This window comes from Epinephelus lanceolatus, chromosome 7 (genome assembly GCF_041903045.1).
Source record: "Epinephelus lanceolatus isolate andai-2023 chromosome 7, ASM4190304v1, whole genome shotgun sequence".
NCBI lineage: Eukaryota > Metazoa > Chordata > Actinopteri > Perciformes > Serranidae > Epinephelus > Epinephelus lanceolatus.
The window spans coordinates 17,470,313-17,485,638 of NC_135740.1; positions in this window are offsets into that span (position 1 = coordinate 17,470,313).

The window sequence follows — 15,326 nt, forward strand, 5'->3', positions numbered from 1 at the left end:
TCGTCCTAAAAGCTACCATCAAGTCAAGCACTCAACCTCTGTAGGTTTGAAAAGTGGTTGTAAAAAGTTAGTAGTTTCCTACTTCACAAAAAAGCTGAGGGTGTAGTCAGCTGGAATTTATAGTCTACAGCCATGCCGACACCTCTGAGAGGCTGCACTTTTTGTGTGCTTGTTCTACATTTTTTACTAAAGTAGACGCTGAGAAAAGTAAGATGATCACCAAAGTTAATAGGATTCATCCTCTGGGGACCACAAATGCACCAAATTGCATGGCAGCCTGTCTCTTCGTTATTGAGATATTCCAATTTGGACCAAAGCAGTGGGCTGACAGACCAGAGCATGTCCCTGCCATTGCTAAACACCATCTCAAACGTTTATAATCCTCTTGTCTATGGTACTGAGCATACAGATAAATGGTGGAGAAATGGATTATGATACAGGAGGGGCTAGAGAAGTCTTTATAACATTTCTATTCCTCTTTTTTTTTTCCCACTGTGAAAACTTGTCACTATTGAAATGCATTGTTGCTGACAGGAATACAAGCTACCACAGATGCACTTCTCCATTAAAAAAAACAAAAAAAAACCTTTTCTTCTATTCTCCTGTCAAGCATATAGGAGTTGTTTGATAAGAAATCACTTTACATACCTACCCTTATACAATGAATCTATCATCTAACGGAGCAGAGTTGACTGCAAAGTTAACAGGCACTGAGGAGATTGTCAGACTTGGTGGAGATTTGCATGCCATGGAGTGTTTTTTTTTTTGTTTAGTTGAATGAGAATGGGAAAAACAATACGTGACTGGTACTTGGTTTATTTAAAGTATTCTTCAGCTACCTCAGTGTGGTGAGGGTTTTGTTTGAGCATTAGGAGATGAACTAATTATTGTTAAGCAGTAGGCATGGATCCAAAGGGGGTGTTCTTGCCTGGAGAAACATAACCTTTTGTTTGTTTCTCTGTTGTTAACTGGCAATAGTGTTGATCACTGGTTTCTGCTGGATCATGACCTGCCTCTGGGACATCTATCTGTCTGTATATCTACCATCTGTAACCTAAAAAGCATCCCTCCTGCTGACCACAAATGTACTGTAAGTGGTGCCTCATGAGTCAGTTCTGCTTTGACCCTCGCCCAGTTCATCTACCTTGTCCATCACGCTATACACAGAAAGATTTATTAAAAGAATAATAGATTGTTCATCAAACACTGGGTGTCAGTTTGTGTGTTTAATCATATGGGGGTGAAAGCCGTGCTCAATCACAGGCCATTCCTTAACCTTCCGCCTCTGAATTGAGTCAAGCTCTTGTTTTTGCTGACACACTGAAGGTCACGTTGAGACAAATTGTTGATAAGGGGAAACGGGTCCATAAACTATGCAACTTTGACACTACTGTGTGTGTGTTTGTGTGTGTGTCGGCTTTGTAACTTGATGTGAACACATTGCCCAGGAGATGGCTTCTGCCAAATATTTTGTCACAAGTTGTTATCAACACTTTAATCATGTCTGCTCCTCTACTGAGGACAAACAGCTCAAATGAATCCCAGAACGTTTCGGGGGACGTTTAAGAGAGCCTTGATCAATTTCATAGAGAGAGCTCTGTAGTGCTGAAAGAAATATTTTGTGTAATCTAATCAGTCATCCCTTGTACAATTATTGACATGCAATATGATGAACACTTCAATGTGACTGTAGATGTGATGAGAGCAAATGGAAAGGCCTGAGCGATTTGTCAGTGTATTCTTTAGAAGTGGACTTGTAATTAAAGGTGGGTAGCGTGCAGGAACACTAAAGCCAGTTGCTGTAGCCATATGAGATAATAAGAATACAAAGGCCCCAGGCTAACTTCCTATCACGCCAATTATTAACTCTGTAGTGCACACGGCCTCGTCTCTTCATGCCTCTGCAGCCAGCGCCTGATGTTTTAACCTCTAGTGCTCTGTCAAGCCCACCTTCATGCAATAAAAGGACCAGACACAGGATGTGAGTGTGATAAGGAGCAAAAAGGGTAACAAAAATGAAAAAGCCTGATAAGGCACACATACAGGATTAACGCAGACTCTTTGAGAAAGCAAAGTGAGCGCCGCCGTTTTATTGAGGAGATCCATCAAGAGCATTTCTTCGTTCTTCCTCCTGCCGGCTCAGGTTGTACATCTAAGAGTGTAAGACTGGAAAACATTAATTTATCAAATTTTCCCTTCAGTCTCAGAAAATGTATTTGTGTCATGAAGTTTATGAGGGATTTTTCAATTTGTTTTTCATATCACTAGGTTTTAATTTGGGAGATGCACTGAAGGAACTGACCTCCTGGCTCATTCAGTCAGGGCTGCAAATGAAGATTATTTTCTTTCATTTGCCATCATAATTTCTCAGAGACCAAGGTGAGGTCTTAAAATAGCTTTCTGTAGCTGAACAGTTTAGAACACTAAGATCCTCAACTTACACTCATGTAAAACACAGAAAAACAGGTCATTCTCAGTTCAGTCAGGAACACTTTAGTCAAAGAAAGCTTCATTTCCATTTGCAGTATTACATTTGGCGGTATGGCTCTGTTCTGGGGCCTCTTCCATGTGCCTACATGGAAAGCCTGAGGTGGAGAGAGCACACCTCAACACCCGTCTGTGTGCCTACATGGAAAGCCTAAGCCAAAGAAAGTACACCTTTCTGCCCTTCCACGCGCTTACATGACAGCCTTAAGGCAGAGAGAGCACACCTCTACACCATTCTATGTGCTTACATGGAAAGCATAAGGCAGAGAGTGCACACCTCTCTGCCCTTCCACGTGCAAACGAGGAAAGCCTGAGGCAGAGAGAGCAAACCTCCCTGCCCTTCCATGCGCCTTTATGGAATGCTTAAGACAGGGAGAGCAGTAGCAAAGACCATTATACACTAATTGTGACCATATCAACATGCAATATTGTTGACGAGAAAAAAAATAAATACTAAAATGTAGTTTAAAAAAAATAAAACCTTCTCTAAAATCTATTCTTATTTAATTGATATTATTGACTGCTTCTTTTTTCAGTGTGGCAGTTTTATGTCCTGTTCTGCTGCTATATCAGGACTACAAAGCCAGCAAACAATGACCACAGTCAGCATGCTTTGGATTAACTGATGACTGGTGAGTAATATGAAGATAATTGTCAATAGTTTTTGCTGATATAGAAAAATAGTTGCATCTTTCTTTGATTAAAATATGACTAAAATGATCAGACTTTTAGTGAAGTAAAACCACAACACAAAAAAACAAACAAAAAAACAAAACAGGATGATTTTGATTAAATATGTTAAATAATTAACAAGGACATTTAACACAGGGGTAAAACTAAATGAAAAATAGCTGAAATGAACACTATTGGCCATTTAAAGTATAATTACAAAATAACAATAATTAAGCCATTACCAAAATAAGTTGCTGATTAATTTTCTTTTAGTCGACTAATTATTTAATCTGCTAAATGTGTTGGCCCCACATTCACTTTACCATAAATATACAGTGTTTAATGTGATATGACAGTGTAAAATGTGGCTGTTGTGGTGAACCTACTCTTAGAATCAGATTTTGCCAGATACATAAATGTTAGTTAAAAATGTATAAATTAGATGTGCTGAAAAAGGAATATCTTTGGGCCTCATGCCAAGGATCACTGCCCCTTCCAACACAGGATAACTGTTTTGACCAGGATCTATTCTCGGAGGAGATCAGAGCATCTACCACAGACAAAAGGAGAAAAAAAAATTACTCCTGCATCCTCTTTCAAGCCTGCACCGTGTCAAGAACACCTCAGCTCCCTCAGTTCAGTCAGCACCAAACCTACGCACCTGCAGCAGCTTTGGCTGTGAGTTTATTTTCTCCTTTCCTGCGACTGTAATAACACTTAAACTGTGTCTTGACTCACCAAGCCCACATAAAGTATCTACCTGTGAGGAATGTGTCAGTACTCAGTATTACACCCAACACCAACTCAAATACTAGTTAATCTCTGATAACTCCATTTCTTTCTCTGCTTTAATGTCTGCACACAGTGCAGGCTGTCTCAATACTGAAAATTAAACTGCATTTACATGAGATACATTTCTCTTCTGTGGATGTAAATGTTTTAATATGTAAAGCTAGAAAGTTTCTGAGAGCCAGAGGAGAGGTGAATTGTTGTCTGATAACAGATTTCCAACTCTATTTGCCACCTCTGCTGCTCTATCCCACAGTGTGACAATTAGGTTGATCTCAAGGTGGATCTTATGTAAAAAGAACATGATTGATTGTAGCTTATACAATAAATATTTAAATAGCTCCTTCATTGAGACTGTTATAACATGTCCTTGGTGACAGGAACATGACAGGATACAGTGTTCAAGCTTTAAGGTGGTTCACTGAATTTAAAATATCTCTTCTGAAGAAGACACTCAATCGTAATTTTTTTTGCGGCTTCTTTCTACCAAAGGGCTGCATAGATGTAGATTCAGGGACACTTCCTAGATATTTCATTCACATGATTATCTGTGTTTCACATTCCCTTTTATTTTTTGCCATCACTGGATAGCATACAGCAAAGAGCTGACAGGAAATGTGGGGAGGATGTTTGTGTTTGGATATCACTTGGCAAAAACTTTGTTTACATTTCCAAGAAAGCGTGGTTGAAGTGAAATTTGTCGAATTCACCGTCATCCTCCGCCTGATCTAACAGCACAGGTGAAGGAGGTGTTGATGGAGGTGAACAATTTTCTTCAGCTCCGTATGGCTACATATTCTCCAGATTCATCCCTGCTAATCCACGGGTGTTCAAAATAAAACCCTGCACTCTTATTCTAATTAATTCAGCAGTGCATCACATTATTAAAACACTGTGTCCTAACAGCAAGCAAGTCTGACTATCCCCCTGCATCGCGTTACATCGGATACTCTTTGGCAACACTGGATCCGTTAAATATGGAACTCCATCATGTCATGTAAACAAACCACTTACCTAGCAGCTGTGGTCTCAGAGTAACCACTGAAATGATACCAGTAAGTACGTTCTTCCTTATCATTCATATTCACAACAATACTATCATGGGCAACTGTTAGATATTATTGCTGTAGCTACCATACTATATCATACCACTGTCTCTCTCAACAAGTTAGCTTGCTAGCAAGTACTGCTGAGCATCCCACACAATACCAGAACTGTTAAGCTTAATGGCGATCTCCCTCCAACTTATCACGCCAACTTATTGAGGTATTTATATGAGGAGATATTATATAGATAACTCTTCATTTCAACCTCGAAAATTAGCCAATTCATCGTCCATTGTGGCACTTTCAACGCAAGCGTCAGGGAAAAAAACAGAAACAAGGCATCCGACAAAAGTTTCACATAAAACGGCACCCTGCATTGCACCGGCATCACCTGTGGACAGTGAAGACAATCCAAAAGCAAACAATATAATCAAACTGATTTAGTGTCTGAGGCTCCCTTAAATTGCATCTAAAGCAGTTTGTTTGCATTGCTTTCTATTGGACTGTCCTAAGTGCCCATGAATGATGCAGTGCGACGGGGCACAATGTGATACACCGCTTTGAGCTCAACTTTTGTCGGAGGACCCGTTTCTGTTTAATTCTTGTTGGTCCCATTGAAAGCGCCACAATGGCTCATTCACGAGTTTGAACTGAGGAGTTATCTATATGATACCGCCTCATTTCACTACAAAAACCTAACTAAGTTGGCGTCTGGCTGGAGGGAGATGGCCATGGAGCTGAACGTTTCTGGTAAGTATTGTGTGGGAGATGGTGGCATGATATAGCACGGCAGCAACAACAATTATATCTTTAAGTTATCCATGATAGTATTTTTGTGAATATGAAGGGTAAGGAAGTATGTAGTCACCCATATTTTCAGTGGGTACTCTGAGACCACTGCTGCTAGGTGTGTGGTTTGTTTAGAGAGAGGTCCATATTTAACGGATCCAGTGTGGACAGAGAGCGTCCAGTGTAACACCATGCTGCGTGATAGTCAGACACTTGCTTGCTGTTGCACGGTCAAAAGATGCTCTGTTATTTCACCAGACCTGTAAACCTCTAGGCCAGTGGTTCCCACCTGCTCCAGCCACAGGTCCACATTTCTCCTTAGTCATTAGTTCAAGGTCTACACAGTTTAATACATTGTCATTGTCATACTTGCGTTTGGCCATGTCGTCCAGCAAGTTTGGAATCTTTGTCAGGTAGCTGTCTGTTAGTCACTCCCTCTACAGCTGGAAACGGTACTTCAAAATAAAAACTGCTGGAGATTCACTGCTCTTAAAACTTGACATGTTTGCAAGTCACTTGCAGTCTTTTCAGAATGGACTTATGACCCACTTTTGGACTACGATCCACCAGTTGGAGACACTGCTCTAGGTCACCAGGACGCTCAACTCAGGCTTAACCTGAGCCAAACATTCACATTTCAGTATAAAAAATAGGGATGTTCTGAACTGATCCTAAGGATCAATATCAGAACTACTTCACACTTATTTTAATGTATCACTATCAGCAAAAAACAAGCCAGCCCTTTCCTGAACTTTACTGTGTGTTGTCCACCTCAGCCTGCTGGTGTTGCAGCCCTACCCTCTTTAATGACAGCAGCACTCTCCAGTGAACCCATTTCGCTCCATAAGGAAGTGAAAATCAGAGTGTGTGAATGTGAAAAATTGTTTGGTCACTCCAGTAAGTGACTCTGCTCTGGTACTAGGTACACAGAGTCGCATAACTATGATAGTAATGCAGCTGTTCCCTGCTGTTTTTAAAGAGCGGCATGCAAAACAATCAATTAGCAGATAATTGGTTTTAGTAGAGGTCAACTGACTTGGTTAGGGATTGGGGCATCCCTTGTAAAGAAAAAAAAAAAAAACAATAAATCCTCCAAATTAGATCAAAATACATTGTTCGTGATTTACCTCCTGAATGACATATGCACTTTCTGATTTGATGCTATGATCAGCAGGACAACATTTACCAAAGACTTCCAGAAGTGTTACAAATCACTGTTGCAAAATGAAAGTTTTCTGATCTAAGGTTTGGTGAAGTTTAGCCATAAAACAACTCCATTAGGATTGGGGAAAGATTGTGATTATGAAACCAATGATGACTGTAAGAGTCATAATTCCAAAAGCGGCTAGAGCACTTTGTCACTTAAATGTAAACACATCTTGCAGGGTACACCAATGCAGTTGGAAGGAAAATCTCAAAATGACTCATAATGCTAATCAAACAACTTCTTAAAACTTTCCATAATTACTTTGACCATAACATATTTCTTATATATATATTTTCATGTTTCTCTCTTTTTATTCTTTCTCATATACATTATACATTTTGATACATAAACATAGAATTGTGAAGGAAGTCCGTGACAGTCCATACAGACGGAACAGACGCCCTGCTTCAGCAGCCAGGCACAAAGCCCAGTGCTGTCTGATAGCTGGTGACACAAACGAAGGACTAATACACTCAATTTTGCACCTTTAAGGCGATCAGGCAGATGCTGTAGATTCTCCATAACTACATAAACTCTCCAGATTCAGGTTTGCTCTCTACTCTGCTCTGATCAGGGTCTGAAATTGACTTATTTCACTGCCTGCTACTGCGGCAGGCAAATTTTTATCTGCCACTTTAGAAATCCATGCACTACACTGAGGAATAACATTTAGTACATTTAGACATCATTTAATGTAAAAAATGTTGAGATTTAATGTTTTATATATTCACATTAAAAACATAACATGCACGGTAAATTCCAGCAAATTACACTGTGGCTTTCAGTGGAGCTCCATTTTTCAGGGGTGGGGGGCAGGAGGGTACTGCACACATGCACTTGCATACATAAATGCAACCACCTACGAGCAAACTTTAGTTAGGTCTTGATGAGCTGCAATGTTTATTCATGGACAAAGTGAAACTTACACTGTACATTTACTGCCACTAAACAACTTTAGTGTTAAATTCTTCTCCTCTTTCACCAACACTATCTCACTCAACCACACACTCACTACGCTGTTCCATCAAATGAAATTGTTATGTGAGGTAGTGAAGTTGATACAGTAACAAGTAGTCGTTAGGGGTGGGGGAAATTTCCGAATCTTAGATGCATTGCGATTCGGACGTGGACGAATCTGAATCGATTCACAAACGTCCAAATTTCGATTATTTAAATCTGTTAATTAGAGTAATACAGAAGGTTCTAAATAATGCGGAACTAAGAAGCGCGGTACGTGTCATCTCCGGGACACTTTGGGATGCGCACCTGGAGCAGACAAGCTGACACGCGCACAGAGGAAAACAAACATGGCTGACCGCCACCCACCTCGCCAGCTCCTTCTAATTCAACAGCTCCTTCTACAACGTTGACGGCGGAAGCGAACTGGACAAGAGCCACATTATATGTAAGCTGTGTCGTGCTAAAATAAAATACTTTGGCAACACAACAAACATGAGAAGCCATGTAATTCGATTCCACCTGACGGAGGAGTCAGGGAGACGGGAGGCTGTTGTTGCTGCGGCAACTAGTGGCGCTACCGACCAGAGAACAATCGAGGAAGCAATTAGAAAGCTGCCACCCTCATCGGAAAAGGCGAAGCGAATTACGAAGGCCATCGCGGCATTTATTGCCAAGGATTTGCTCCCTTATTCTGTCGTAGAAAATCAGGGATTTCGAGCACTGCTGCATACACTGGAGCCCAGATACACCATCCCATCCCGACGCTATTTCACCGACACTACAACCAAACCAAAACAGAAGTCATGGCCTCACTGTTGAAGGCAGGTAGGAACGCAGTTACATGTGATGCGTGGACGTCTGTCGCCACCGAATCATTTGTTACTCTAACTACGCATTTTATCTTGTGATTTAAGATACCTGTTGTTACCTTTGGTTCCGTACAACGAAGTTGTAACTTTCCAGTTTGCAAGCATTTCCATTTATATGTTTAATAAAATATAATGGAAATGAATTCAACTGTTTCTTATTACAAATGCACTGCTTTTAAAAATTGCAAGTGTTGAATGCTTATTCAGTGAGACAAAAAGAAATGTGTGTTGTGAAAAAGTGCATCAATATACATAAATTAAAGATGCATAAATAATCGTTTTATAATCGAATTGTAACCCCTGAATCGTAATCGTTATTGAATTGTGAGGTGCCCAAAGATTCCCACCCCTAGTAGTCGTATATGTAGGTGCGTCTTTTTACACCTGCCAAGGAGCCATGTTTCGCCTCGATTTGTTAGTCTGCTCATTTGTTTGTTTGTCAGAAGGATAACAGAAAAACTACTAACCCGATTTTAATGAAATTGGTGGAAGGGAGTAACATGGGCTAAAGCGGGATTTATACTTGTGCGTCAGCTCTATGCAGAGCCTACGTTGTAGCCTACTTGTGTGTCTGTGTCACTCTGCAGTTACACCTCCAAAACACTAGTTGGTAGTAGGGTTTCTGTGAATTGCTGTAAAGTTTAGTTGATTAAAATCACACAATAAACATGGCTTAATAGCGATAATTTCAAACACAAGTACACAATTCGACTTAACTATGCCTCGCAGCATTCACAGATAAAGCACTTGTCTTTATCTTGACACATTTTCCCCTCAAATACAACATGCTAATCTTTATAGCACGGGCCAATGGCATTTTACATGGCGTAATTAGCCTAGCGGCTACTTTTCCTCTACTCATATGAAGCCAGAGACAACCGCAACATTTGACAAAGGTAATGTTACAAAATTCAGCTCTATTGCGACTCACAAGGTTCACGGACAAAACAACTATTTTATACTAAACACATTTTCTGAACAAATATAACATGCTAATGTTATTAGCACAAGCCTATTACATTTTACATTGTATAGATTAGCCTAGTGATGAGCCGAAATTTCCTCTGCTCATATGAAGCCAGGATGAATCCTGAAGTATAAATCCCTGAAGGATAAATCACACATAGGACGTACATGCTATTTTGTGGAGGCTTTATTGTCTTTACAATTTACTGTTTCCTATTAAAGTAAAAAAAATTGAAGTAAATAAATGCTTTAGAACAATAGCGCTCACCATCCACTCACCTAAAAATGCAATTCTTACAATAGTCTCCAAATGTCAAATGTTTTTGACAGCAAATCACAACACTGATTTTTCTATTGGGTTCCTCGGGGTCTTTGTGTCTTACTGTGGTAAGGTTAGGTGCCTAACAAAACACAATGTTTACTGCACATTTATTACTAGAAAAACTTGACACAGCATTGAGTTGCATTTCAAGTTAATCTTTAGTTTCCCAGTTTTCAGATGATGTATATCACTTCTATGTGATGTATATTGTTGACTTGCTATCTCCCTAAAAAGATCCCTTGACACCTTGTTATCAAAAAAAGACAAAAATGGGTCTATGTTGGTGTCAGGGGGTTAATGGGGGTTAGCTCACAGTCCCTGGGGTGACCCATGGAGAGGACCAGAGGGTGCCTTGGCAGAGGTTTGATGGTTATTAGTTAGAATTCGGTGAACTCTGACGGCTGTCAAAATGAATTGGGTACTATGGTGAAAAAAGCAATTGCGACTGACTTTCAAATGTATAGCTCTAGCCAATGATATGCAAACCTAACTAAATGTATTTTTTCTGTTGTGCATTTTCTTTGTCCGCCAAAGTGACAATCTTACCAACCACAGTTGAAACTAAACCCCCACTTGCTAATTTCACACTCTTGCTCTGAAATTACCCTCTCAGTTTGTTTTTAAAATGTTAGTTCTCTGTGAACACAAACACAAAGTTCACTGCTAACATCCTATTTACACACTATGTAGAGCTGTGTGCTTTCATAGAATGGAACAACAGTCTGCTTTTGCCCTCTTACATTATCAGACCAATCCAGGTACTGTTCACCCTCCACCTGCAGGCTGACACAATCTGTAGCTCCTTACTGCTGAATGCTGACAGGTGTCACCAGCTGTCTGCTTGACATTTCTGTCATTAAGAAGCAGCTGGTTCTTATCATACCTCCAACAAAGCTTGCCACCAGGCTCTGATTCTCCTCCACTTTGAAATAACCGATGCATCCCTCGGTAGTTTAATCTCCGAACATAATCCTGAGTTGAATCTGAAGCCTCGGGTGTAGAGGGAGTGAAGTTAACAGTAACAGTAACAGTAACAGTACCAGTCACAGGTTTGACTGGTATTGAGCCGCTGCTGGAAGCCAGCTTTTTTCACGCTGTAACCACATGTGAATTGCACTCACAATTTTGATTTAAAAATTAAAATGGAAATATTGTGAAATTCAATTAAATGTTCCCCCAAAGTAAGGGGTCCTCAGTGTGAGACAGCTAAGGCTCTGAAATGTGTAGTTTGAACACCTGCCTGAGTATGAAACTGTCTTTGTCAGATGTCAGTAATATCTACAAATACAAGTAACACAGGCTCACACTGTCATTGCCAGAAGTAAGGGTAGAAAATGGGAAACAACAGAAACATTTAAAGCCATTCAGCCAAAACTCCAATATCTGGGTCAAACTGTTAACTGAACAAGCCAAAGAGGGTTAAATTTGTGAATTCTGCATTTTGGGTTCTCACTCTCAAGAACGAAGCAGGCAGTGTCACAGTCTACACACATTCAGACATTTGACTGGTTCTGCAGGTAACAGTACAGTCTCCTGAGGCAGCCCTGTACTACCCTGCTGCCTGTCTGACACACTGCTCTCGACACAAACAAAGCATGGTCTGTCCTTGAAGTCTGTAATCCAGGGAACGATGCCCCTGTCCTAGTGCATCACTGAGCCTCTCTCTGAGCAGGAGGGGCCGGGTGCCTCCTCGTCTCTCAATGCTTTTAGCCTCTTTACATGAGTATAAGCTGTGTAGAGCAGGTACAGTAAACATCATACTGGACTTGTTCACACAAGTATTCCCCTCTACATTCAATGTTTTACCACATGGAGTGCTGTAACCTAAATGCGAGGGTGGTGATGAGCATTAAATGAAGGAAGCAAAAGACAAAGATGTAGAGCACTGATGTGGCAATGTTTGTACTGGACCAAGTTCAGCGTAAAGCCTATGTGGATGAGTTATACCCAATTTCAAGGCACCCTAAATTTTAAACATGGAATTAGGGTTAGGCGATTGGATACTGGCTAAGTACATTGCCAGAGGGTGCCTGGAGGGGTGTCATTTCATGTTTCTAATTTAATGATCTGCCTACGAAGAACAAATGAGAGCCGTTGCACAGTGGCAGAGAGACAGTGGGGGAACAGAGCATGTAGAGCCATCATTTCTTTACATCTAATTCTGTGAACTAAAGATTTTATTTGACCAAACCAGAGTCAGTTATTTTAGTGGAAGGACTCATGAATTTTATTTGGTTTCGGTCCAGGTTGACATAAGTGTGTTTTATGATGAGTTAAAATCACAGTGTGTAGGATTGGGTGGTATCTAGCAGTGAGGGTGCAGACTGCAACCAACTGAAACATCTCATGTGTGCCAAGCAGGTAAGAAACTACGGTTGCTGATGCAAATACACAAGAATGCACAAGGCCTTATTAGATTTGGGTGGTGACAGAATTTAGTAGCATGTATGTCACTGTCTATCATACAATGCTGCGTTTCTAATATGCAGTAGGCACTGTCCTGATGACACTTATTGCCTCAGCAGATACCGCTACATCAGTGGGCTGACTAGATATGTGTTGAATAAAGTCATGTGGCTAATAAACTGCTTTTGTAGTCTGTAGAGTTATATGAGGCACTACTTCCAAACAGGGGCAGAGGTACTTTTATTTTTCACTAGTGCTGTAACGTTAACCCCACCACTTTCAGTTCAGCTGCCTGTTCCACCAGTGATGGCTGACCTCTTGTGGCAGGTTCTATACACTACATACAATACATCGCCTCAATACAGCATCTCCTTTTAAGTTTCATAGGAAGAGGAGCGTCTGTATTTTTGACGGTATTAAAAAATCCTATCTTCAGGATTTGTAAATACCCCAGTCTACCGTAATACCTTGATACAGTCCAAGCCAAAGCCCTGTAAAGAGCCAGGGTTTGGTTTGACTGTTCTAGGCTACTGTAGAAACAACATGGAAGACTGCGATAAAGACAACCTGCTCTGTATTTAGATATACACAGCTCTTTCTAAGTTAACAAATTAAACAATGAAAAGTTATGAATATTATATGCATATAAATGTTATGAATATTACATCCTCCTGTGATCCGAACTTTTGTTTCGTATGCATTTTTAATTTCTCCCATTTATTAGGGTTCAATAGGACCCAATAAATACAAAAAACTAAACACTGTCAAAATGATATTGTCAAATTAAGTCCCAATGTCCTCAAACTAGATGATAATAAAGATCCAGTGTCCTCAAAGTACTTCCTAATTGACAGTCTTAGTTTGTTACTGTTGCTAAAATTAGTCACATTTGTGTTCCATATCCAACCACAAGCATTATTAATCATAAACTAGTCCAAACCCACTAAGTGCACAGTTGCCCACGTACAGTTTCACATGGTGTGTGTTTGGGATACAGGTCATAGGAAATTGTAGATTAAATAGTCAACTGAACCCATTAAGAAGAGCAATGTATTCAGACAGAGTTTTTCTGAATTTAATAGTATGATTGCTTTATTGAAAATACAGTAATACCATTGCCAATAGTGGTATAGTTAGTGGGCTAAAACTGTACATTAGTAGTTGAGGTAGGACGTTGAAAGGCAGATAGTTAAAGTGTTTATATGTTGTATTGACTTAAAAGTGGGGTGCACTGGTAGTTCACATGGGAAACATAGATTGACCACGTCACTGAGTAGAAAAACATGGGACAGACAGAATGACTGGCTGACAGAATGACACACTGACAGTTTCTGTGATTATGTACAGCATACTATATCATGACTGAAAATTAGAAAAAAAAAAACAACAACATTCAGCCACAGGGGGAGCCACAGCGATCTGTCGCATTTTAGCCATTTTTAAGCATTTTTCTGTTGTTATAGCGCCACCCAGTTGCCAATTAGAGTTAAATTTCTCCAGTCACCTTGAGGTGTCTGTTCTACATATCTACGAAGTTTAGTAAAAATCGATATGGCGGTTAGGCCTAGATAAGAAATTAGCTCTCTAGTGCCCCATTTTGTTTGATGGGGTCAATAATGGAGGGGTCCCCTCAGATTATGTGTGGTCATATGCCTACAAATTTGTGTGGTGATCAGTGAAACCCTTGAGATGTTATACACCTTTATGTGATGAGCCACGCCCTCCGCAATATTCATTGCCTTATAGAAACTCAGTTTTAGTAAGTTTTCCAACTTTTGCCAAGAGGGAACTTTAGATATTGGTCCCTAGATTATGTTCACAGAGTTTCATGCAGATCGGTCAAACTTCCTAGGAAGTGTTTTTCAAAAAAATTCAAAATGGCGGAAAATCTATAAACCGGAAGTTATGGGTTCTTGAGGCAAATTTGTTCCTCACGAGGAGAGGCATGTCTGTGCAAAGTTTCATGTCTCTACGACATATAGGGCATGAGATATGCCCACTCAAAGTTTGCAATTTCAATCGGTTGCTATAGCGCCCCCCTTTGGCCAATTGATGTAATATTGCCTCATTTGCATCCTCCCATGACCCTCTACCACTGTGCCAAATTTCACATGGATTGACCAAGTCAGTGAGGAGAAAAACGTGGAACAGACACACAGACAGACAGAGTTTTCGTCATTATATAGTAAGATAAACAAGTTTCAATCATAAAATGAAACTTGTCCAGAGATGGCTGCCATCTTGTTTTTACTTAGATTAGTGTTATTGTGTAAATGATCCTTTGCCATGTTCACAGACCGAAACCTTGTTAGGACTTTTATTTCTGTAGATAGTCAAATTTTATCGTCTCCTCAGCGCTCCACCAGGGCCACTAGATGGGTCAAAAAAGTGTCCATGCACGAGGACAACAGGTCTAAGTTAAGTGGTAGAAGTATAAGGTCAAGTAAACCCAAAATGTGATGTCCTGATATGAGGACACAGGGTCTCAGGAGGATATATAATTTCTCCCAATAGGTGCCACTAAATCCTACAAACTGGACCATTATCAAGGCAGTTAAGATAGATTTAGGAGAACGTGAGAAACATGAATTCAGAAGGTGAAGAGTTGTGTCTGTTTAATAGTAAAATAGATGTAAAATTATTTTCTTTCTTGTAATTTTGTTTGTTTATTTATTAGACTAAAAAAGCTAAGAGAGCTTGTGGAATACATCTCCCAACACACACACACAAACACACGCACCTGCGTAAATATATCAGCAATCGCTTGTTGTTGGGCTCACAGCGGCCAGTTGGAAAATTTTAACATAGTGCCC